This window comes from Triturus cristatus, chromosome 3_2 (genome assembly GCF_964204655.1).
Source record: "Triturus cristatus chromosome 3_2, aTriCri1.1, whole genome shotgun sequence".
NCBI classification, from domain to species: domain Eukaryota; kingdom Metazoa; phylum Chordata; class Amphibia; order Caudata; family Salamandridae; genus Triturus; species Triturus cristatus.
Window position 1 is genome coordinate 117,579,903 of NC_140584.1, and position 23,727 is coordinate 117,603,629.

Sequence of the window (23,727 nt, forward strand, 5' to 3'; positions counted from 1 at the left end):
CAAGCTGCCGCTGGTCAGTGACTCTACATATATCTGACCTGATAATGAAAAAATAACCTTTAACTTTGCATGAACCACTTATCAAAGCAATGCCCAACATAGCCTCCTCTACAGTGTAAGTTAGAAAATTTACCCAGGATCTTCCTAGGTTTTTGATGGTTCAGATTCCTTTTAAATGGCTCCCTGTGCAGCCTCTGAATCTCAAGATCTAAATTGATGTCTGGTCTGTCTTTAAGTACTGTGTCATGTAGGAATGCAAAGACACAGGACTTGATGTAGGCTCTGGAACATTCAGGATCTGGAGGTTATTCCTCCTAGAATGGTTATTGATCCTCTCTAGATCCTCCCTTATGTCTTGATTTTGTTTCATCCACAGAGAAATTTCACCAGCATTCTTTGATACATCTTGTTTAACCAGTACGACTTTCTTCTCCAACACTTTAGTTCTTGCAGTCACTTCAACCAATTTCCTATTAAGGGCAAGGCAAGAGGCTTGAATGCCAGATTGATTGGCCTCAGAAACCTCAAATCTGTTTTTTATTTCAGCCCTGAGACTCAATATTATAGTAGCTTTTGGAACATCCTTGTCTGCTTTCTCCTGAACTTCTACTGTCTTAGCGCCAGCTGCTCTACTGATCTCACCATGAAGCTCCTGAGGGGGGCGGTGTTATCCATCTGAAACCCTATCGGCATCTCGCCCCCATGCTCTGAAACCTCCAGAGGAGCTAGTCCTCAAATCTATTTTGAGTAGGGATCAGTACAAAAAGCTTGGTATCGCTATTCATGCTCAAGCTACTAATAACTCAAGTTGCTACACTGAGCGACTCTGAGTTATTTGAACATTCCCCTACGGTGCCTTCTTTTGATACTCTTACAGGACATACTCTAAAAAAGGAGTTAAGGGATGGAGTTACTTTTATTTGTGCTGCAGAGATTTTACTCCCTTTAGCACCAGCCAACTTATTAAGCTGCCTGGAGAGCTTTCCAATACTTTGTTTTGGCCCCCCTCAAAGCCCCCCAAACAAATTTCTGGTGAGATGTAAGAGTAACTTTGGGAGCCACTAACAAAGAATCTGCACTAGGGCTTATCTCCCCAGTATTATCAAGATAGGCAGAATGTACGTGCAGTGCATACCTTGATTTTCCACCTGGTCTATACGTGCTCTTATCTATAGACACTGACGACAGCTGCTTGTGCTTATGCTGGTGGTCTTTCTGGCCAGCTTGCCTCCTTGGACCTTTACTGACTCTTCCCCTAGGAACCCTGTAAAGAGCTGTTCTGCCTCGTTGATGCCCCCATGCAGCAAGCTTCCAGCGAGGGATTGTACCATGCTTCGTCATCATAGGGTAATAAAGAATCCCAACTTCATGAAGGAAAGGTAAAGCTTGCCAAAAAAGTAGGCCGAGCAGCCCCCTCCCCTGTTGATCATGATATAGCAAAGCAATGTAGACAGTTTGCAACCAAGGCAGGCTTTACCCTTACCTGCCTGCGACAGCTACAATGACACAAATCAACTGGCCCAATGCCAATGCTGACATGTGGCTTCCGCAGCTCCTCAAAGCCGTGGAAGAGGTAAGAGTAACTGCAAAACATATCACTCGGTGTGAGGGGAGGAGGGCACCTCTTGGTGCAAATACTAACTTCCCCTCTCGGGGAGCCCGCAGCCATCTAGCGCACGCGGCCATGTTCCTCCCTTAATGAGTTTAGAAATTATGATGTATTTGCTTAATACCACCAGAAGTTTCTATTATTTGCTTCCCAGATGTGTTGTTTTAATAAGGATATTAGAATAGAAAATATCTGAATAACCTATGCATAACATAGGATGTTTTTTTAAATGAAGAAATTAGTTGTTTGCAACATACACCTGTTTAGTTATTGTTTATGCAAATCTTTTCAGCATTATTTCGTTTTACTAAGAGCGTGCTTATTCTTCTTATGTTCATTATGTCTGAAAATATAACATTTTTGGTCTAGTTTCCTATGAATTACTTATGTTTTGCTTTTAAATTTGCTTGCTTAATGACAACAGATCTTTTGAAATGTTGAGTACTTGGTATTCAGGGAAACAGGCAAGTGCATAGTGTGCATTTGTTTTATCCTGCTTAAATTGCAGGCATTATCTCATTGTGTTAGGTATCCTTCAGGCCCTAAGTGCCTATTACCGTGATGCACATGGTGAAACAACCCACTCAGATATTTGCGGCCTTGTTCTAAATTTGGATGTTGTGTTTGCAAAAAACTATTTCAATGAAGCAGGTAGTGTTTGCTGTTGATTGAACTGATGAATTAAATCACTTAGAAAAAAGAGAAAACAGATTAGAACACCTGAGAGAAATCCAGGCCCCATTCTCAAAGCTGTTTGTGGGACTTGTCACTTAGAAATTGTGCCATCTTGTGGGAGTTGAGGGGACTCCACCCTCCCACCCCCCAACAACTCTCAGTTTTTAGTCCTGCAAAATATTTAAACTGAAGTAATTTATGACATTTCACATACACACTAAACAGTACAGAAATGGTCTATACTCTCAGGGCCACCCAGACTAGGTGCAATTATATTTATATGTCTAATGGAAAGTTAAAGTTTGGTAAAGAGAGAGGAACATCGTACAATGGGCCAGATGTATGAAGCATTTTTTGTGGTAACAAACTGCCAAATTCGCAAAATTATGACATTTGCAAACTGAAAATTATTTATCTTAATTACAAACACCAAAATGTGATTTAGTAACAAGTTGCTGAATCGCAAATTGGGTTTGCCACCCAATTTGAATTTGGTATTCGGCATGGGTCTATTTAGAGCCTCCCTTCAAAATACTGAATCTGAATGGTATGTATGAACGTTTTTCGACCGGAATGTGGTCACAAAATAGGAATACTTTAACAACTACAGAAGTGTACTGGTAATGCATTTCCAAACAGGTATGGGTCCCCTGGGGACTTTTTACCTTAGTAATTGTAAAAAAAAAAGTAAATGCTCCACAGAACCATTGTATCTTCATAAACAAAAAAACAAATATAAACTTCTCTTTTAAAGGGAAAAATTGTTTCCCTTGAGAGAACAGGATGCAAATAAAAAATAGATTGTCATATTGAAAAGGAGGCACAGACATGGTGGTCTGCTGAGTCCGGCAGACCACAATCCCTTGTGATGGATACCATTCTTAATGGGTCGCAATTTGCCACCTACCTCATTAACATTTATGGGGTAGGCTGATTTGCAACCCGCTAGGCAACACTAATTTAAAAATTAAATGCTATACATTAACCCCTTCACTGCTAGGCGTTCTCCCCCGTGCTAAGGCTTTTTGGGCTATTTGGGGTAGTTTGCGATTAGGCCCCGTATCTTTTTGTCCACATAAGGTATCCACACTGAATTTGAGTCCTTATTGTCTAACATCCTGGGGTTTCCAAAGGTACCCAGGGTTTGTGGATTCCCCTGGAGGGGACTGTGAGATTAGCGAAAATACCGCTAGATTGTGAGTTTTGGGCAAAAAATGGGAAAAAGTGCTGCAGAAGAAAGCATCTATTCTCTTCCCTGAAAATGGCAGCAACAGCGAGTTTGTGGTGCCTTGGTCACAATCTTCCCAGCTTTCAGGAGCAGGCAGACTTTTGTCAGAAAACCACATTTTCAATACAGTTTTGACATTTTACTGGGACATAGTCCATGTTTCTATTTTGCGTGTGCTTTCAACCTTTATTTAGTTTGTAGTAGAAATGGGTGTGAAACATATGGTGTATCCTGGCAAACAATACATTTCTGAGAAGTAGACAAGACTGTGAATTCAGCAAGGGGGGAAAAAAAAGTAGGCATTTTTGTCTGCGTTTTCACCAGTAACTTCTTCTAACCATGGTAGATTTTCAAAAGCAATATACAGTTACATCCTCTAGATGCATTTGGTTTCTGGAACCCGAGGCACCCACAGCCAATACCTGACCTGCACCCTGCAATGATTTTTCATTGTACACCAGGTATACAGTAATTCATTTGGTAAAATATAAAGAGTGATAAATAGGTACCAAGGAAGCATATGTATTTCAGAAATAGGCACAAGATATGGAGTTTAGAAACAGTGGTTATTTGCACATTTCTAAATGTGTTGGTTCCTATACTTGCATGTGAATTAGGGGGCATTTATCAACACTGTCTTATATTTGGAAAGCACAAATGCAGAGAAAGACAATTGGTGATAACACTTGTTCCACTAGTCTGCTTTTGCCTAAGTCTCCCAATAAAATTGGTGCCTCACTTGTGTAAAAGGCCTAGTGCCCGCAACAGTAAATGGCCCAAAACACAACGTTGACACATCCCATTTTTTCCCAGAAAACTGAACTTTTCATTGCTTAGCTGTCTACTTTGGTCCCTAGCTCAGCCGACCTTTAGGGAAAACTAGCAAACTTATAAATATTTGAAAACTAGACACCCGAGGGAATCCATGATGGGGTGACTTGTGTTGCTCTCACCAGGTCCTGTTACCCAGAATCCCTTACAAACCTAACAATTTGTCTAAAAACACATTTACCTCATACTCCTGTGATAGAAATTTCTGGAATCTGAGGGGAGCCACACACTTCCTTCCACCCAACATTCCCCCAAGCACCCTGATAAAAAGGGTATCTCACTTGTGTGAGTAGGCCTATTGCCCATGGCAGAAAACAGCCCAAAAATCAACGTGGACCCATTACATTTCTCCACTGAAAACCGACCATTTTTGCAATGTGCCTATTTGTGGATTTTGGGCCCTAGCTCAGTCGGCATCTAGGGAAAGCTAGCAAACTGTACACTTTTTAAAACTAGACACCCAGGAGAATCAAGGATGGACTGACATGCATGGCTCTCTTCACATTTTTTACCTAGAATTCCTTGCAAACCTCAAAATGTTTCTAAAAAAACACATTTTCCTCACATTTCTGTAATGGAAAGTTCTGGAATCTGCAGGGAGCCACAAACTTCCACCTACCCGGTACCTCAAATGGTACCTCAATTTTGTGGATAGAGCTAGTGCCTGCGATAGGAAATGGCCCAAAACATGTTGTGGGGACATCAGAATTATCTATCACAAAACAACCTGGTTTTGCAAGGGAGTAATCTGTGTTTTTGTCCCTGGCTCGGCGGCAATCTAGGGAAACCTACCAAACCCAGACATTTCTGAAAAATAGACTGCCCGGGGGGTCCAGGTAGGCGTGGCTTGTGTGGATCTCCCAATTTTCTTTGACCCAGAATCCCCCGCAAACCTCACAATTAGCTGAAAAAAGTCATATTTTCCTCACATTATTCTGTGGGATCACCACGCCGGCAGAAATTTCCTACCACCCAGTGTTCTCCTCAGTCTCCAGATAAAAATGATACCTCACTTGTTTGGATGCCCAAAGCAGAATCAGCCTAAAAATGTATTTACAAAAATGTGCTTATGAACACGCTTTGGTGCCCTCTCAATCTCTACATGTTTTTGGCCCTTTCCTGTGGCAGACACTTGACCCACCCACATAAACCAAAATGTGATGCAAACATTACCTTGCTGATTAAAAACAATTAACTTATGAAGGAGTGTTGCTTGCCGCTGAGTCATGTGGCAGCAATGCTGCACACCTCCCAAGCAGACAGAGCTTTATGTGACCACCATGAGGTGCAAACTTCGTGTATCTATGTAAAAATCGTGCCAAGCATACGAGAAATAGTCCAATTCTCATGGTTTGTATTTTTAGTGTTGCATGTCAAATTATATTATACATAAATATTGTTTGACGTAAATACTGTGTCTTAAATATCCTTTAGAAGAATAGGTAGATTTTCTATTATTAACGCAAATAGAGCCATATTTTTGTAAACTATATTCAGCACCCAACATATGTATCCGAAGGTATCCTGACCAGATTGCTGGATCTCGACACTATGAAATTGCATTTAAATATACTGTTTATAATTGGAACCATCTTACTAGCAACAATCAATGTGCAGGAGGACATTTCTTATTTTCATAATTATGCAGTTAAAATTTGAGGCAACCGCTGATACCATTTTGTATGCCTTCAGGTATTCTTTTCATGCAACTCAGCAAGATATTTTTTTAATGACTATCTTCAGTCTCTTTTACTTTAGTAGATAGAGTAGTGGTTTATAGTGACGTTCATTTTATCATTGAAGTAATTGCCTTCCCTTGATATATCTTGAATGTTTCTCTTTGTTTTAAAATATATTAATGTAGAAAAGTGGAATATTATGTAATATGGCTTGGTAGCTTTACCATGTAATATTATGACAATACTTCAAAGATGGTCCTTGGATTAACACTAATAAATCCTTAGCTCAGTTCCAAGAGAGTGGCAAAGAGCAGCCAGGATTTATGGGAGAAATATGTGTTAAGCATTTTACAGTACCCTTATGGCTCATAAGTAATTGACATGACTCAATAAAAATCCAACATCAATTTATAAGAATAGATGGCCTAATTAACAAAGGGCTTCAGCACTACTGGCGGAGGCCCCATGGTCATGGAGGAGCCTTCGCACTTGGTGCGGAATCTCTGCAAGGAGAATTCTCTTCGCAGAGATTCCACTATGAGTACGGAGACCCCCCCATGACTGCGTAGCCTCCGCAACGAATGCAGAGGCCCTTTGTGAATCAGGCCTAGAGTGCATTTGAATCTTAACCAACATGAACAAAATTGCATACACATAACCAGAGTTATGGATTTTCAAAGCAATATAAAATCAAGCAGTAAAATACAGTGAGAATTCTTTTAATGCGGTCAATGGCAAGAACTACAAGTGACAATCGGTCACTTAGGCCACTTAGGGCTCTAGTTGCCTTGCACTCTTACTGGGTAAAGGTGGTGCGGGTCCCAGGATCAGGCCCCAACAGTCAGTTCAGTTTTACCTAGCTCATGGTGTCTGGGTGCAGAGTGGTCCTGGCTGTCAAAACAGTGCTGCTGAAAAGAAAATACAAAATCACAAGAGGGGGGGACCAATATTGGACATAAACTTGGACCCATTACTGTTTTGGATGATTAATTGATAGGGGTGGGCGGAATCTGCGAAAGTGACTTTCGCAAATTATCGCGAAAATGTTAAAAATCTCCGCAAACACACGGAAATATCGCGAAGATGCGGAAGTTTTTTTCCCTCCCGTTCGCGGTATTTTCTGCGTGGTCGCGGCTCGCCAACTTACCCATGAGGTTGCTCGCGGGCACGGCCATCTTGTTTTCACTCTTCTCGCGGAGCATGATCGCGAGAAGAAAGACGTGATCGCGCGACCAATGACATTACTGCGACCGCGAACTGTCGCGAGACAGCGCAAATGGCTACCAACAATCCAACATCTTGTGGAGAACGCGACCGGATCGGGAAAACTTGTCGGCGAACGCGGGGATTCAGGGAAGGCGATCGCGCGCGCGTGAGAATGTATTATTTTACAGCGCGAGCAAGAAACAAATTATTGCTAAGCTGCGGAATGCGGAAATTTTTACATTTTTGCGCTCTCCGCGGAACGCGAAAATGTCAAATTATCGCAATTTCAGCGAGGGGAACGGAAATTTAGCCCAGGCCTACTAATTCACTGATTTTTTAAACGTTCGGTGGTATATTTATGTTATTTGTGAGCTATTTGGTCTAATTTCCTCTGGCCTTTGTCCACTCGTTTTTCATCATGCTCACAGATTCGGACTTCACTTGTTTTGCTCAGCATGGCAAATTTTATCCATTATCAGCATATTTAGTTTCATGGTGACACTATAGGTGAATGGCTTATAATTAAAAGATTAAATTATGATTCGCTATTTCAACGAATATGATTGACGTTTATGGTTAATAACATGAGGGTTTTTTTAATCTTTCCATGTAATATTTATAAATACATTGTAATGCATGAACATAGATGCATTAAAGTTAATTGAGGATAGTTTGTCCATTACCATTTTTCAAACATGTCCAAAACCTTTCCCTATTTTTTAACTGCACAGTTTTGCTCATTCCCTAAAGTGACATTTGTATATGCTATAATGTATGAATATTACTGTTTTGGAATTAATTTTAGATAGGATTGTTCGTGACTGTTTGGTCCCATCAAGCCTGTCTAAAACCCTCCACAACGTTTACCTTATATATGTTTATATCTCACAAGTAGGGCTCAAATTCACTGTATGTATATATACTTGTTATGTTTATATTTCTCGTATTCGTCTTGGGTTTATGTCAGTGGATTGTTTTAGTGGAGTTTGACTTGTTTGTCATCTCAACTCCTTATACATATTCTTGATCTGTAATTTTAAGATGTTTTATATTTTGTCATATTTTGGTATATGTCTAGGTCAATGTTTCCACTTATGTTTTTTCGCTTGTTTTGTAAAGATCTCCTTTATTGTCTGTGGTTTCTGTTTTATAAAAATCTTTTTTTGTGTATATTTATCATGTTACAGCCCTGAAGAAGTCTACCTTCATGTGAATGAAACACGATGGCTGGTTTTCATTGGCACATACCTAAGAAGCAACAGTAAAAAGAAAAAGATTTCAAATAACCTTTGGAAGTTTGTGGATACATTTTGTACTAATGAAGACATTGCCAAAATGGTGTACCATTGTTCTCTACAATTAGTTGTTTTTCTTAACCTAAGTTTGCATTTTTTGGGCAGAGGGTGTCTTCAGTTTGTGCAAACATTGCCAAACAGAACTTTTTTTTAATAAACTCTCTTTGGAGAGATATCAGTGAGTGTGTCGCATTTACATTTGTTCCACTGCCCAATTTATTTTTCATAAAGCTCTTGACAATCTGAATTTAGGCAATCCAACTAATGGCCTGAGGGCCTGAGGACCAGCGATTCTTTTGGTACGGTGACTGTTTTTACCTGTGGTTTGTAGGGGACTAGTCCCATTATTCCAAGGGAAACTGAAGGTGCTTCTTAATTCTATATAGGTACCTTTTACCAGGGAGTTTCAAATTTTAGCCAAGGAGTAGGGTAGGTCGTTCAATTCCAAGTCTGTTTCCTGTGGGACACAATATCCCTCTTATGCTTTGTTGCAGTGATCAAAGTCCTATTGTCGGCAACACAGATCTCCTCCTGGTCCTTCCTTGATGTAGGTTGTTCAAATCTGAGGTTCTGATGTCAGGGGGTTTCCTGAAATCCTAGATTTAGGGGAGTTAATGGTGTGGGAGCTAGTAACCAATGGGCAGCTAGTCCCTGCAGCAAGCCCCCCCTGAGGTGACCACATCCCATGGTGTAGGTCACCTTTTCTACCCAGAGCCCACTATTTATGCCCTCCTAAACATGCCAAAATTCCATTTTAGGTGTACATACCAGGCTGCCCACCATAAAGGTGTAGCTGGCCTTCATGGGGGTGTACACTTCCTGCATAGCTAATTTTCCCCCTTGCTCTGGTGCAAGCGTGCCTAGGGCAAGTGGAGGGGTTTTTCATCCTCAGGGGGATAGCCCAGATGCATATCAGAGGCAGTGCATCCTTTGAACCTCACCACTCTGATGTGTCACTTCGATTGTCTTCTGGGGAGAAGGCAGGTGTGACCTTCTTCCTACCCAGCTTTGTTCCTGTCTCCTGGGAGTAATAACACTGCCTGGCAGGAGGTGAGTATCCTGTCTTAGTGATAGCAGGCATGGGAAAGTGTGGGCTGGTCAGCCACAGCACAGTGAAGCTGGGGCAACTAGGTGGTAACCTCTAGGGTGCCCCTGGGTGCATGCCAGCCTTCCCCGGACACCAGATTCATGTCAGGGGAGAGAAAGTACATTGTTTGATACCCAAATACACATATTTAGGTGGCACGATAAAGGAACTGGCAACCTGGAGCTGCCCGGGTGCAAGTCCCATGTTATCCAATGGACAGCCTCTCACGTATATTGCAATAAAATGGTAAAGACACTATAGAGACATATAGGCTTGAACTGGCATGTCTACTTCCTTAAGTCACTGCACCTGCCGCCTAGGTACAGAAGGCCTTCTCTAGGGGTGATTGACATATACTAAAAGCAGTGCATTTGACAGTGCCACACATGGTGAGGGCACAGTCATTTTCAATCAGTTGGCACTGCTCCTGCAGTCTGCAATGGCAGACCTGCTTTCAATAGTTTGCTTGAGTCATCCAGAGTAGCACAAAACTGCTCTTCAGCCCTGGTGACCCCTTGACCACCTATGTAATGAATACCCCAGGTACTATATACTAGATGCCTATAAGGGGATAAAGTCTCTGTCAGTTTGGATTGCCAATCCACACATAACAGTTTTAGGGAAGGAGCACTGGCACTGGAGCCTGGTTATCAGGCTTCAGAGCACTGTCAGAGTAAAAAAACAGCATCTAGTATCCCAATGGGGGCAAAATGTCGGGGGACATCTCCAAAAAGCCCTGTTTTCTTCCAACTAAGAATTATGGTTACCTATAATAATGCCTGAATTTCCTTGGAGTTAGATATGTGTATATGATTTATGAATTCAACTGCAGACCTCCGGTAATGGCAATGGAGATACCTGCTTAAAGTCTTTCTCATCTGTTATTTTAACAGTGTTCACCAAATTTCAAATATTGTTTTTGGAGTTGGCTGTTTAATTTGGGGGATATCAATTGTCTGTTAGTAGTGATCATCTCAGGTGATGTATGCTTTCAGGTACATGTGGGAGAGTTAATTCTCAATGGCCTTGCTTAACCTACTTCAGGCTACTTACATAGCAGTACATTTTGAAATTGTGTTTCTTATTATCAATCATTTTAGTTACTGAATTAATATCACTTTCCTTGATGGTTTATGAGCAGAATAAAAAAAAAAAATATGTTGTCAAATTGAAAATCGCATGTAATAATCAGATTAAGCTGTTTACTGCAGAATGTAGTTCACAATATATTCACTGTTCTGGTATTCAGAAACCTGTGACACCTGCATCTTCGATATTACATTCTAAGAATGATCTAACTGTACTTTGGCTTCACTTTAAAGAATCGCAAAATGCTCATCATTTCCTGGTGTATACAATTCAGACTCTAAAAAGAAAATACTTTTGGAAGATGTTAGGGATCTAAGACCCTTCATGGATAGCAAATGATGTTTTTAAACTTTTGAGCAACGTGCTTCCTTTGTTTTTCCAACATAATCTCTATGTGGTTTATCTTGTGAGGTAATCATTACCTTGTTTGTCTTCATCATCTGGACTGGATGACTGCTAGATTTTCTATTTTCTCAGGAGCTTAACTAATCCCTTACCTCATGTTTTCATTGTGGATAAGTTTGCAGTGGCTTCTTTATTTTGTGCTCTATTTATAGATCATTTGTTTTTCTGTTTATTCTTTTGTCTACATTATCTTTGTTTTTTGTTTTCCTTCTGTATAACTTTTCACATATATTTCTACAGTGTTTGATTTCTCTTTAATGTCATAGCATGACCAAATTTATATAGTCTATTATGAACTTCTCTATAATTAGAAATACCCACTGGGATGTTAAGGTCCTGAATAATCTTATTAATACACAGAGCATTGACTAGATTAAAGGCTCATATTTCACTACTTCTATTGTTAAGGCAAAGAAATGAAATACATCTTTGCTAAGTAATATTTGTATTCATCTGATCTTGGGAAATAATATTGACTGATCATATTAGTTCATAAATCATTTCTCAAATAGGCCAAATGTGAAGAAAGGAATTTGTAAGTCAAGTGGCCATTATTAGATTTATTGGTTAATGACATTCCTTGAATTATTATGAATGATTCTGGTCCAATAATTCAATGTTGTCCTTTTAGGATTAAATTAACAAAAAGTTATATAGAACTTTAAAATAATAGTATTATGCTACTGGGAAATTTCAATTAATTATTTGATAAAAATATGCATAAGAACTTTACAATAAGTAGCTTTGATTGACTGTTGATGGTTTTGTAATCCTGATTAAGGAGAGTTTTCTCTTTTGCCCAGCTCATTCAACACATACAGAAGAGGCTATTTTTTTCTAGTAATAATATCACATACAATTTTCTTCAATCGGAAATGGGCCCTAAATTGATTTCTGACGAAGTCCCAATGTTTTCCAATTTTTATATCTTTCCTCGTAGAGACGGTAATAATAGATGGAATTTAAAAAAGATATCTTGGAGCACGCTCAATATTTGAAGATTTTGAAAGGTTTCCTAAAGAATTTTATTTCTCATAATGGTACAGGAAAAATCTCTGTTCAAACTATTTGGGATGTCTGAAAAGCGTGTCTAAAGAATTTTTATTGCTGGTTACTCTTCAAAAAATAAAAACTTCAAAGATGGTAAATATAAGTGGATTCTACATAGTATTATCTAGAAAATAAATATTATACATTCAATTCACAAGGGCCACTTAACGATTTATTAAATGATAAATTAGACACAATTAATGATTTTATTAAAACTAAATTTGAATTAAGAATTATACCACTGGCATTTTATACAGATTCATGGCTAAGTTTCATGGTAGATAAAATAAGGCAGGAAAACAGTAGAAAAATAACTTAATAGTTAAAGAGGGTAAAGTTGTTGTTAGTTCAATAGTTGATGAGTGTGTGTAATCAAGACTGGCCATTTTGAGACTGCTGAATTGTTTCTTAACGTCACATTTATTCCCGGCATATTGTTATAGATAAATTGGCAAAAGAAAATTATTTTTCTTTAATTGTTGACTGTTCTCCTGCTTAAGGTCTTAATTGTTCCTCAGAAGATTGCGTGTTCCTACCAGCAGACTGCCCTGCTGCTTGAGTCCTGCCTTGTTCCCCCAAAGACTACCCTGAAGCTGGAGGTCTGCCCTGATCCCTGAAAAAGAAGATTGGCCCTGTTCCCTTCATCCCAGGCTAACACAAGTGACTTCAAGGGTAGGTTTGCTGACCTCCTGTACTGAGCTACAGGGACACAACAAACTCCAGAGGCCTCCTTGCAACTCCCAATCTGATCTGCCTGGACCTGCAAATGGACCTGCCTGATCATTTCTGGCCCCTCCTAGAGTGAGTCCCTGATCCCCAAGAGAAGATGCCTCCCTAGGTCATGGACCATTGTCTGGCATCTGAGTACACTTTTCTTCAAGAAAAGGAGAAGTCCTGAGCTTTTGGGCTCCTTGCCGCCCCCGATGGGCCTGTTCCCGCCCATGCGACTGCCAGTGTGAAGCTCTGGTGAACCCGTCTCTTCATACTGCAGCGACAATCAGCGACATTAGTTAATCCAAGATCTGCATTTTGCGCTACATCAGTGGCAGTCCGCTGTAACTAATGAGTAGCTCCAGCAGCAATCATCTGCAATGCCTGACCAGATCTTTACACTACAGTGAAAACATGTAAAACAAGGTCAAGCCTGCTTTTCGCGCTACAGTGATGAACATCTACAACACTCTTCCTGCTACTTGCGGTCTACTGTACCGTGAGCTGTAACTCTTCGTGCCGGACTTTAAGAAAGTAACTTTTTCAGCACAAATAACTTGGTCCCTGTATCAGTTCAGCGCTTCTGCTCAATTGGCTGAACTTGTGACTTTTCCTTGGTCTGCCATGACTAGATGACTGTGAGTAGTGTTTTGAGCTTTTAGGCTCTTTATCTACATAAAAGGTGCAAATCTGTGGTTTTTTTGAGTGGATTTAATTTGTTTCTGTTGGACTTGGCCCTTTTTGCAGGGTCATCCCTAAACTCCTAGCCTCTTTTCTGGCATGGTGTTGGTGGTTTTAGGACTCTGCGCACTTTAGCACTGCCGTCCAGTGTAAAGTGCATGTGCTCTCTGTGTTAAATATGGTAAAATTGGTCTACACCTGTTTGACCTATTTAATGTACCTGTCAGTCCCTTGTAAAGCAGTATCTCATATACCCAGGGCTGGTAAATTAAATGCTACTGGTGGCCTTGCAGCGCTGATTGTGCCACCCACCAAAGTAGCCTTTCAAACCTATCTCAGGCCTCTGGCATTGCAGGACCTGTGCACTGCCGCTGTGACGTGTCTCCTAAAGTGTGTGCCATGTTTGTGACCCCCATTTACTGCATGTCAGTCACCCCTAAGGTAGGCCCTAGCTAGCCCTATGGGCAGGGTGCATCGTAGGTAAAAGATAGGACATGTACCTTAAGTGTGTGACACGTCCTGGTAGTGACAAACAGACATTTTGGTTTCTCACTACTGTGGGGCTGCCCTCCCATATGAATGCATTGGGGATTCCCTAATAAGTGTTCAGTGGTAATTCCTGATATGAGAGGCGCAACGTGGTCAAGTTTGGTATATTTGGAATAGTGATAATAAATGCTGCGCAATGGTGTGCGCAGATTTATTATACCTATTTTAGAAATGCCACTTTTAGAAGTTGGCATTTCTGAGTGCTGTGTCTGCCTGCCTGATGTGAATTGCATGTCTGGTTGTTGAGTAACAGGGGCTGGTGAGGGGTGTGGGGCTCCAAGAGGGACAGGGTGAGTCAGCGCTAGGCTGAATGGGACATCTGCATTTGGAGTAGTGGGAGGAGAAGTCTCTGGTCCCTGAATAGGATTGTACCTGCCCTAGTGACTGTGGTGTGTCTGATGACGAGCCCCCACCTAACAATGGAGAAGAGGATCCCTGTCAACAGAGGGCTCCAAAACTCCCCAGCGCCAGATGGGACTAGTTCCCCCAAAGCCCTGTGCTGCAGACAAAGAGAATATGTGTATAAATTCTGGGGCTGTGACCTCATGAAGGGTGTGCTTACTTGTGCCTGTCTTGGGAGACTGAAGGACTGCTGGGCAAGGAGGAACCGCCGTGGGACCCAGCTGCAGCTTCCTGGGGGTCCCTACGTGCTGGCCTGCCTGTGCCCAGCTCTGCCCCTCTGCATTTTGGACTCAGCGCCTCAGGAGCGCTACCATTCTCATCCCCAGGACAGGGAGTGCTGGGGCTTCGCAGCGCCGAGCTGCACATAGCCTCTAAGGGAATCCCCAGTGTAGGGATTCCCCCGAGTTGCAGGGAGACAGCGGGAGCCTATCCCGCATCTTGTGCTTCACAGCGGGAGCCCACCCCGCATTGAGACTTATTTGCAGCGGGAGCCCACTCCCGTCTTGCTGACCAAAGCGGGTGCCCACCCTTCATCTGTGATTTTCAGCGGGAGCCCACCCTGCTATTGTGCTAATGGAGGCTGGTGCCCAACCCGCTTTGGTGCATCTCGAGCGGGTGCCCACCTTGCGTTTCAGGTGAAGAGCGGATGCCCACCTCACAGTTCTTTTTATGTGAGGTGGTGCCCACCCCGCACTTGTGGAGAAGAGAAATCACTGCCGCGGCCCGAGACGAGGGAGAGAAGAGCTGCCGGCCCAACCCGATAGCCAGGCAGAGTCCGCCTGCCTGTGAGCGGGGCCGGCCACAGAGTCCAGAAGTCAGCACAGGCCTGGACGGGGCTCCCGTGAGCTGGTGGGAGCCCCGCGTATACCGGAGGAAGCCTGACTGCGTGCAGAGCCAGGGAAGGACCTGGGAGATCGGGTCCCACATTGCTGGCTGCCGACGGATCCAGATTCCCCCACAGTGCAAGGAGCAGCCCACAACGAGCCACAGTGAGTGTGGCTCAAATTTGGCATTAGTGCTAGGGGCAGCCGCACCAGAGGGCACTCCTTCTTCTTCCCAAGTCCCTTGAGGAGAGGAGCTCCAGGGGCACTATGGTGCCCAGGGTGATTCCACAGCTGCCCCGCCAGACAGAGGGCATCGGTTGGGGTAATTGTTGGAGGAGTCCCAAAGGGGAGCTCCCAAGCGGCGCGGTAGTGCCATGGTCCTGTGTGCCAATCCCAGATGCCCTGAGAGAGCGCAGGCAGCTGCAACATTGGGCACATTGATTTTGTAGGAGTCCCAGAGGGGAGCTCTCAAGAGGCACAGGGGTGCCAGGGCTCATCTGTGCAGCTGCCCCGCCAGAAAGAGGGCAGCTGCACCGTTTAGGGGCATTTTGTTTTCCTAATAAGATAGGGGTGAGTTGCACCCCACGCCCCAGCGCAATTACGCGCTTGTGATTCTGCTGCATTGGTAGCCTGCCCTGACATTTCTGGACAGAGGGCATTTTGAGCCCTATAGGAATGCCAGTTAGGCTGGGGGTCATTTTAGGGTGTGATCGGGGCATACTGTGTTTATGCTGGTGATAATTATTCCCTAATGTGATTTATGTGAGGTATATGCCAAATGTGATTTATGCGCCCTCTTTTATGCCTCTAAAATGTGATTTATTCTTAGGAGGTTATGGCATACTGTGTTTATGCTGGTCAGTCCTGTTGCATAATGTGTTTATGCTAATGAGGTTTGGGCCTAATGTATTTATGTCTAATGTCATGCAGGATATTTTTTATGCCTAATGTTTTAATGCTGAGGTCATTATGGTTCCAATAGTTACTGATTGTGTTTTATATTTACTACCTGCATTGTGATGGTTCTAACAGAGGCCCGATTAGCCCTGTCTAGTATATAATCCCCTATAAATATTTCCTAGTGCCAGTTGGCACAGTGTAAATGTGTGATTATGGTTCTAATGTGTTTATGATAATACAAAGGCTATTTTTATATAACCTTGTGTGGAGTTTCTTTTGTGGTGTGCCTAGTGTTTTGCTGCTGTGTGTGTGTATTGCGCAAACGCTTTGCACATTGCCTCTGGGATAAGCCTGACTGCTCGTGCCAAGCTACCAAGGGGGTGAGCAGGGGTTATCTTCAACGTGTAACTCACTTGCCCTGACTAGAGTGGTGGTTTCTGCCTGGCTTAGGCGCAAGCCCTAGCCAACCAGAAATCCCATCTCTAACAGTTTCTGTCTCATTTGATTTATTAAATCTTTTTCTTGTTATATTTTCACTTTATTACTGTTTGTGTGCTGCATGCATACTTTACATATTGCATCTAGGTAAAGCCTGACTGCTTTGTGCCAAGCTACCACAGGGTTAAGCACAGAATAATTTAGTGACGTTTGTGGTGCGTTCTGACAAGGATTGTATTTGTTGTCTGCGAAGGGTCTATACACCCCTCAATCAATAACCCAATTTGTTACCTGATGGCTTTGTGCATGTCTACCCTGATTTCCTGTTAAATTTCAAAATCACATGACACTTCCAAACCCTGGTGGCTATATTTGCTGCACAAATGTGTCATCTATCATGAGTTTATTATCTTAGGTGGTTCCATAAGGCAGATTCCAGGAATATATTCTTTGGTGGCAGCATTGTAGGAGCAAGAGCTAAAAGAAGGATTTGCATAAGTGCAAAAAATAAGTTCTGTGTTTGCAGAAACATATTTATTTATGTTCAGCAGCTCCAAGGGAAAAGCTCTGATCTTACATGCTTATATAGAAGACTAGAAGGCTCAGTATCATTTGTACTTTGAATGAGATTTAATCTTAAAAGAGGATAGTTTAGGGATAAATATAGGAGTATAAAGAGCTACAACATCTGTGCAGTTCACAGACTTTGAATAGACTCAAACATGAAGTTGTAGACAGAGACAATCATACTTGACAGAAGGAATTGAAGTCAAAAGCAATTGTTTAAGAAACTGAAACAAGTATGTGAGAAATTGGGTTGCTGGTCCGGGGTGAAATCCTTCTCAAGCAAAAGCCAGAATCTCTGTCAGGGAAAACCACAAAACTCACTAAATTAATCCGTGCTTAAACCTCTTGTAGCTTCGCACAAAAGCAGTCAAGCTTAACTTAGAGGCAATTTGTTAAGTATTTATGCGGCTCTCAAACAGTAATAAACTGAAAACACACACAAGGAAAATCTGACACCAATTTAGAAAAGTTGAATAGAATTTAATACATGGTTTGACACCAAAATGAAATTCCAATCAGTAGAAATGAAGAATTGCAATTTCAAAGATTTAATGGAAGTATAGCACCTAAAAGCACAAAGTGCCACTCTGCTCGTACGAGACTGAGTGAAAGTCACACATTCAGATCGACCATGATGGAGCTTGGGGCAGATGCAGGGACCAGGTTTGTCCCACTGGAAAAATTGCCTTCTAAAGTCCAGCCGAAGAGTTCCTTTTGGTGAAGAGGAGGCTACCAGGAGCAGGGAGAGCATGGCGGATGGTTGTTGCTGTAGAGTGGAGGAGGCCAGGCATCGTTGATGGTTGTTGCTGTAGCGTGAAGATTCTGCCAGGGGCCACAGGCGATCATTGCTGGAGATTCGCGTTGAAGGTCACCGTGGGCTGTTGATGCTGAAGCACAAAGTTCAAATGTTGTGTTGCTGGTCACCGCAGGTAGTCGCTGTGGCAGGAAAACGGCATGTTTTTTGGATCCTATTGTTGGTGGTCAATGTAGGTAGCAAGATCTTGGCAAGAACGGGCCCAATAAGAGGAGTGCTCTCTGATATCAGCCAGGGGTCGAGGACATAGGAAGACACCTCCTGGGGATAAGGGTCTCACTCTTGCAAATAGCAGAAGGGCTCACCGAGGATCAGGCAGTCCCAGTTGCAGGTCTAGGCAGCAGGTCAGCTGAGCACATGTAGGAAGGCCTCTGGAGCTTGTTCTGTCCTTGTTTCTCAGTACAGGAGGTCGAACAACTGACCCTTGGAGTCACTCAGCCTAGGTTGAAGGATGTAGGTTCAGTCTTTCTTCTCAGCAAGTAAAGCAGGCCTTAAGCAACAGGGGAGCAGGGCGTCATTCTTCTGTAGTATCTACTGGTCCAGGAGTGCAATGAAGAGTGTTTGAGGGCCTTTCTGTATCTGGTACGCACTTTGAAGTCGAAGAAGTTCCTGAGGTTTCCCCTTACACAGGTGTGTGCAATTTCCTGCCTCCCTGCCCTGGTCCTAGTCTGTCTGGGGGGGCATAAGTCACACATAAGTCCTTTATGTGTGAGCTGAGCCAGTGTCTTTGAAGCGCAAGTGTTTTAGGTGATAGCTTCATACCACCATCCTGCCAGAAATGACCCACGCGGCCAACACCTAGCACCTCTATTGTGGTACTATCTGGGAGGAATGAATGAGGACAACTGCCAATTACGCCTAGTTATGTGACTCAGGAACAGGTTGCTAACACCAAATGGTCAGCACAAGAAAATGCCAACTTTCTAAAAAGTGACATTTTCAGAATTGTGACTTCAAATCCTCCTGTACCACTAAAGAGTTTTTCTAATGACAATTCCTCAGACACCACACATGCCATCTGTTGCATTTAGACTCTCATGAGTCTACTTCATGACACATTAGGCATAAGGCTAGGCTCCAAGCTGCATGTGTTGTGAAAGTTCGAATTGAAAGGGAGAGATGTTTTGATCATTCGAGGGCTGGCTGACAGCTACCTCCTGTGGTTCTTAATACCTAAATTAAATTAATGTACCAGTCTGTTGTGATCAGCACATCTTTTCTATGATGACGAGGAGAACCAGCAACTCAGGAGGACAGCACCCGTGCGGACCAGCAGTTTAAACAGTGAGGGGTGTTTATAACGTTTTAGCATTGGTAAAATTTGCTGCAGTTGACTTGACCATGTGGAAGGATTTGGTGGTGCTCACCGTGTGACAATTTCTTACCCTGGTAGGGTGCGGTGTGGAGCAAATTTCTGTTTTAGGTCTGCGCATGAATGGGAGCTGTTCACTAGTGTAGAGACCAATGCTCCTAGGAGGCCATGTTGAAGGTGTTGGTGCATCATGACACAAGCCCAACAGGTTTCTGAAAAGCCACTGATAGCACGTCAGACATCCATTTTGAGGCTTTCAGAAAAGTTCCCATTAATTACAGTTACTTTTGAGGAACTGCCGTTTTTAAGGGATATTGCTGAAACTCAGTGTTTGTTTCTACATTACGGTGACAGGCACACCTGAAGCGGGTAGTTACGTTTTGCCTGCCCACAGATCCTCACCTGGCTGGGTGATAATATTACCAGGATTTCAGTGACAGGCACACTATGTACATACAGTTTTAGGAATAATTTGTGAAGTTGGTAATTTACAAAAAAAATGCATAAGAAAAATATAAACAACTCTGGCAATTCAAGTGCTCATTTGCAGTGATGGGCACACCGTCTGTTTAAGTTCTTATTACTTTGTAAAAAAAAAAAAGAAAAACATCTTCTGCATTTTAGGGAGATTAAGTCTCAGTAGTGGTACTGATATAGTGCATTTGGTAGTACAATGAAAGGGCTAATGGCACCATCATATTTTTTTTACTTTTCAGGAGAACCAAGTGCTATTTGGGATGATTGGAAGGATGGTTTCCAAGCACGTGTGGAAGCTGTGGGTGGTGAGGACTTTACCTCGTCACGGAAATTGGAAATGCTCAAACACTGTTTGGGGGCGGAAGGAAGAAGTATTTTAAAACACTTGCCATCATTACCTGATGAAGGTGATGAGGATTCAGAAGGAGATAACTATGAAGTGGCAATGCAGAAATTGGAGCCAAATTTTGGAAAAAATAAGAATAAGGTCGTGGAGCGTTATAATTTTTTTTTTTTAAACAGTTGCCAGGAGTGTCTGTAGACAAATTTGTGGCAATGAATATGCAAGGCAGCTGTGTTTCAAAGGGCCATGCAACAGTTTTTTAAGAAAGAAGATAAGGTGATTTATTTCCAAGATGACATCCTGGTTCTTTGGAAGGACATCAAAGAGCATGATGAGGTGTTGAGGAAAGTGCTGAGATCATGCTGAGAATTTGCAGGGGTCTGGATTGACTCTCAGGTGTGAGAGGTGCAAAATTTGGTGGGAAGGTGTGCAATACTTGGGTCATGGATTAGATGAGCAGGGAGTGGCGGCCAAACTGAAGTCAGTGAGGGCCATTGAAGAGACACCAGCTGCACTGAACAAAGACCAGCTAAAGTCATTTTTAGGTTTGCGGAGTACTAATCACGTTTTGTTTTGATGTTTGCTAGCAAAACAGTCTGTGTGATAAAACTCAAGGCAAGGAATGTCAATTTGAATGGAGTGGGGAATGTCAGAAGGAATTTGACTTGATCAAAAAGTATATTGCAGTGGCCCCAGCTTTAAATCCAACTGACACAAGAGATGCATGTATAATATGCGCTGATGCTAGTGGCATAGGTTTGTGTGCTGCCTTAATGCAACACAGGGATGGAAAGGAGGCGGTGATTGCTTATGCCTGTAGGCACATTGGCGCTGATGTATATTGTTACGCAACAGTAGTCATTTTCTCAAACTCAGATGGATGAAAGGCTGTGTGGTCCCGCTGGGATTTGAACCTGTGACCATAACCTCGAGCACAGGCTCCTGAAGTGGACGCATTAGTCCACTGAGCCACCAGATCAAATACATAAGCTGTCGATACACATTACAACCTAATTCAAGATAAAATCCTGCCATGTATTCAATCAAGGGATCAATGAAAATGCCAAGGGTTAATATTGTGGTTAATGAAGGATCCGTGTTCCCAGGGAACTGGCATGGTGCCCCGTATTCAACCTTCTCAGTTCAGGGTTTCTCAATCAAGGTTCTAACTTAATTAATGCAGGTAGCAGCCAATGTACATTTGCGAGGAAGCTGGGACAAGGCCCAATAGTCAACTTTCTTAGCCAAGGCGCTCGATGGCTATGAGACCTGCGCAGTAAACGAACAATCGCATGTACAAGTATTCGGGCAATACTCAGTGCCTGATCTCTTCAAACAGAGGCACGAGGACTCAAACTAGATATGTTGCATCTTAAAAGTCTGACATGTATTCAGTCATCATGTACCTAGGTTAGGCACCCCTGTTCTACAGTCTAAAGCATTCTGAAACTTTTATGACTTTTGTCGCAGGTTCCTTGGATACTGGCACTAAGTTGAGGAGAACATGCATCTGTTTCTTATGATAACATTAATTATTCCATTTGCTTTGACCTTTAAATGAATTTATCCGAATCTACATTTTAAACTTACGCGTTTTTATTCAAATCTCCGTTTTGCTAAGTGGGTGTATTTATTTAGCATTCAGATAATGAATGTCAGCTTTAACTAATTTACAGTATTCCTTGGCATTTTTTATTACTACCACAATTTGACTATATATAAATATTGTGAAGTTAATTGTAGAGCAGTTTGCAAAAATATGCTGTATTTTCTCTCCCAAGAGCATCAGACACAGCTTGACTATTCAAAGGGATATATGGCCCACAATACTTTTCTGGAAAACAATTTCCTCAATTAAGTTAGTTAACATTTTACACTAACATTCACATTTGCATTTAGAAAGTTCATTCTCTCAGTAAGTGAAAGCTGAGAGCATATCAGTACATTCATCTGAAACAATTTAATTTTCTTTATAGCGGCTACAGCTGTTACATAATATATACAAGTCAAAAAAGTAAAAATATATATATATATATTGTATGATTAATTAAAATCTTTACAATTATCCCCAAAAATAATAAATAAAATATCTTTACAATCGCAATTAAAAACCAGACAGCATTAATAATATCCCGTTGGTTGTATCGCTAAGGTGCGTGTGCTTAACCAGCACATAAGATATTATAAATACAATAATTAAAATGTAAATCCAGCTTCTGTGATCCTGCTTACTAAATAAACTCCTGATCTGTTTTACATTCAGTCCATATGTTACGCAATTGGCACCGTAGGGCCCAAGCTTGGTCGGTCATACTTCTCTTTTTTCCTCCAGATTGGCTTGCCATAAAAGTTTTCTTACTGCTGCCAGGTATTTTACTCCCCGGCAGGCCAGGATTATGGAGGAACCATCCAACCAGCGTATTACAGCTTGCCTGCACGTGCGGATATTCAGTTCATTAAAAATGGGTTTTAAGTACCGTCTCCTCAGGACCATAACTGCTGGGCATACGCATAATAGATGGATTAGGGATTCCTTATTATAGCCACACAGTCGACACTGCGCTGTTTGTTTGGTGTTTTTCCAGGAAGGCTGTAGGTCTTTTGAATCGTGCTTACCCATCCAGTAGTCTGAGTAGCTCTTTTTTAAATGCCGGCTAAATTGTGATATTAAATATGCTTACGCTCTTAATGATTTATAAGAGGTGAAGACAGTCCACCCATGCCGATGTTTGTAAAATATATTTTTATCTTCCAGAAAAGATTTCCTTTTTGCTGCATCATTGACCGCTTTACTGATACTTGATTTGTCTGCCCTATTTTCCCATGCTGTTTGTATTTCCAGGTCAGCCAAACAAGTTCTCAAATAACTTCCCCATGAACTCGATGTTTCTTGGTCCACCTGGTACTTGATTTCTTCCCAGCATAAGCTATCCATTGTGTCTGGGTCTGCGGAGCGAAGTTTTTGGCAGAGCTTTACAAAGCCGCTCATGCCCCGAAATTTCTGCGTTTGGAGGCTGAATTCAAGTCGAACTTGCGACGGGGAGGCAGACTTTGGCAGATTGAAAACGGCCTTATAAATCTTCGTCTGGAGATCATTTAATAAATCAGCCTCCTTGCCGCACCAAGTGACTAAACCGTGCAACAAGGTGGGCAATATTTGCGCAGCCATCACTTTTAAAAGGTGGTTATGATTCGGGCAATCCAATTTTGTTTTTAGTAGTTTATATGCAAAAATTAGCAATTGCGCTTTGACTTTTATGGCCAATTTATGCTCCTTGTGTGTTACGCCCTGCCCTATTGTTATACCAAGGTATTTATAGGACCCTTGCTCTTCCACCGTTGCCCCTTTCACCGACCATTTGAACTTAATTTTTTTGGGATCCACTAGGCGAACAACTTTTGTTTTTTCTTTATTTAGTTCCAATTTTTCCTGGTCCAAATAGGATACTAGGTTATTTATCGCTCTTTGTAGGCCTATGGGAGTTTGGCTTAGCACTACAATGTCGTCCGCGTACTGTAAAATGGTAATCGGCTTGTTGGCCACATTCAGCGGAT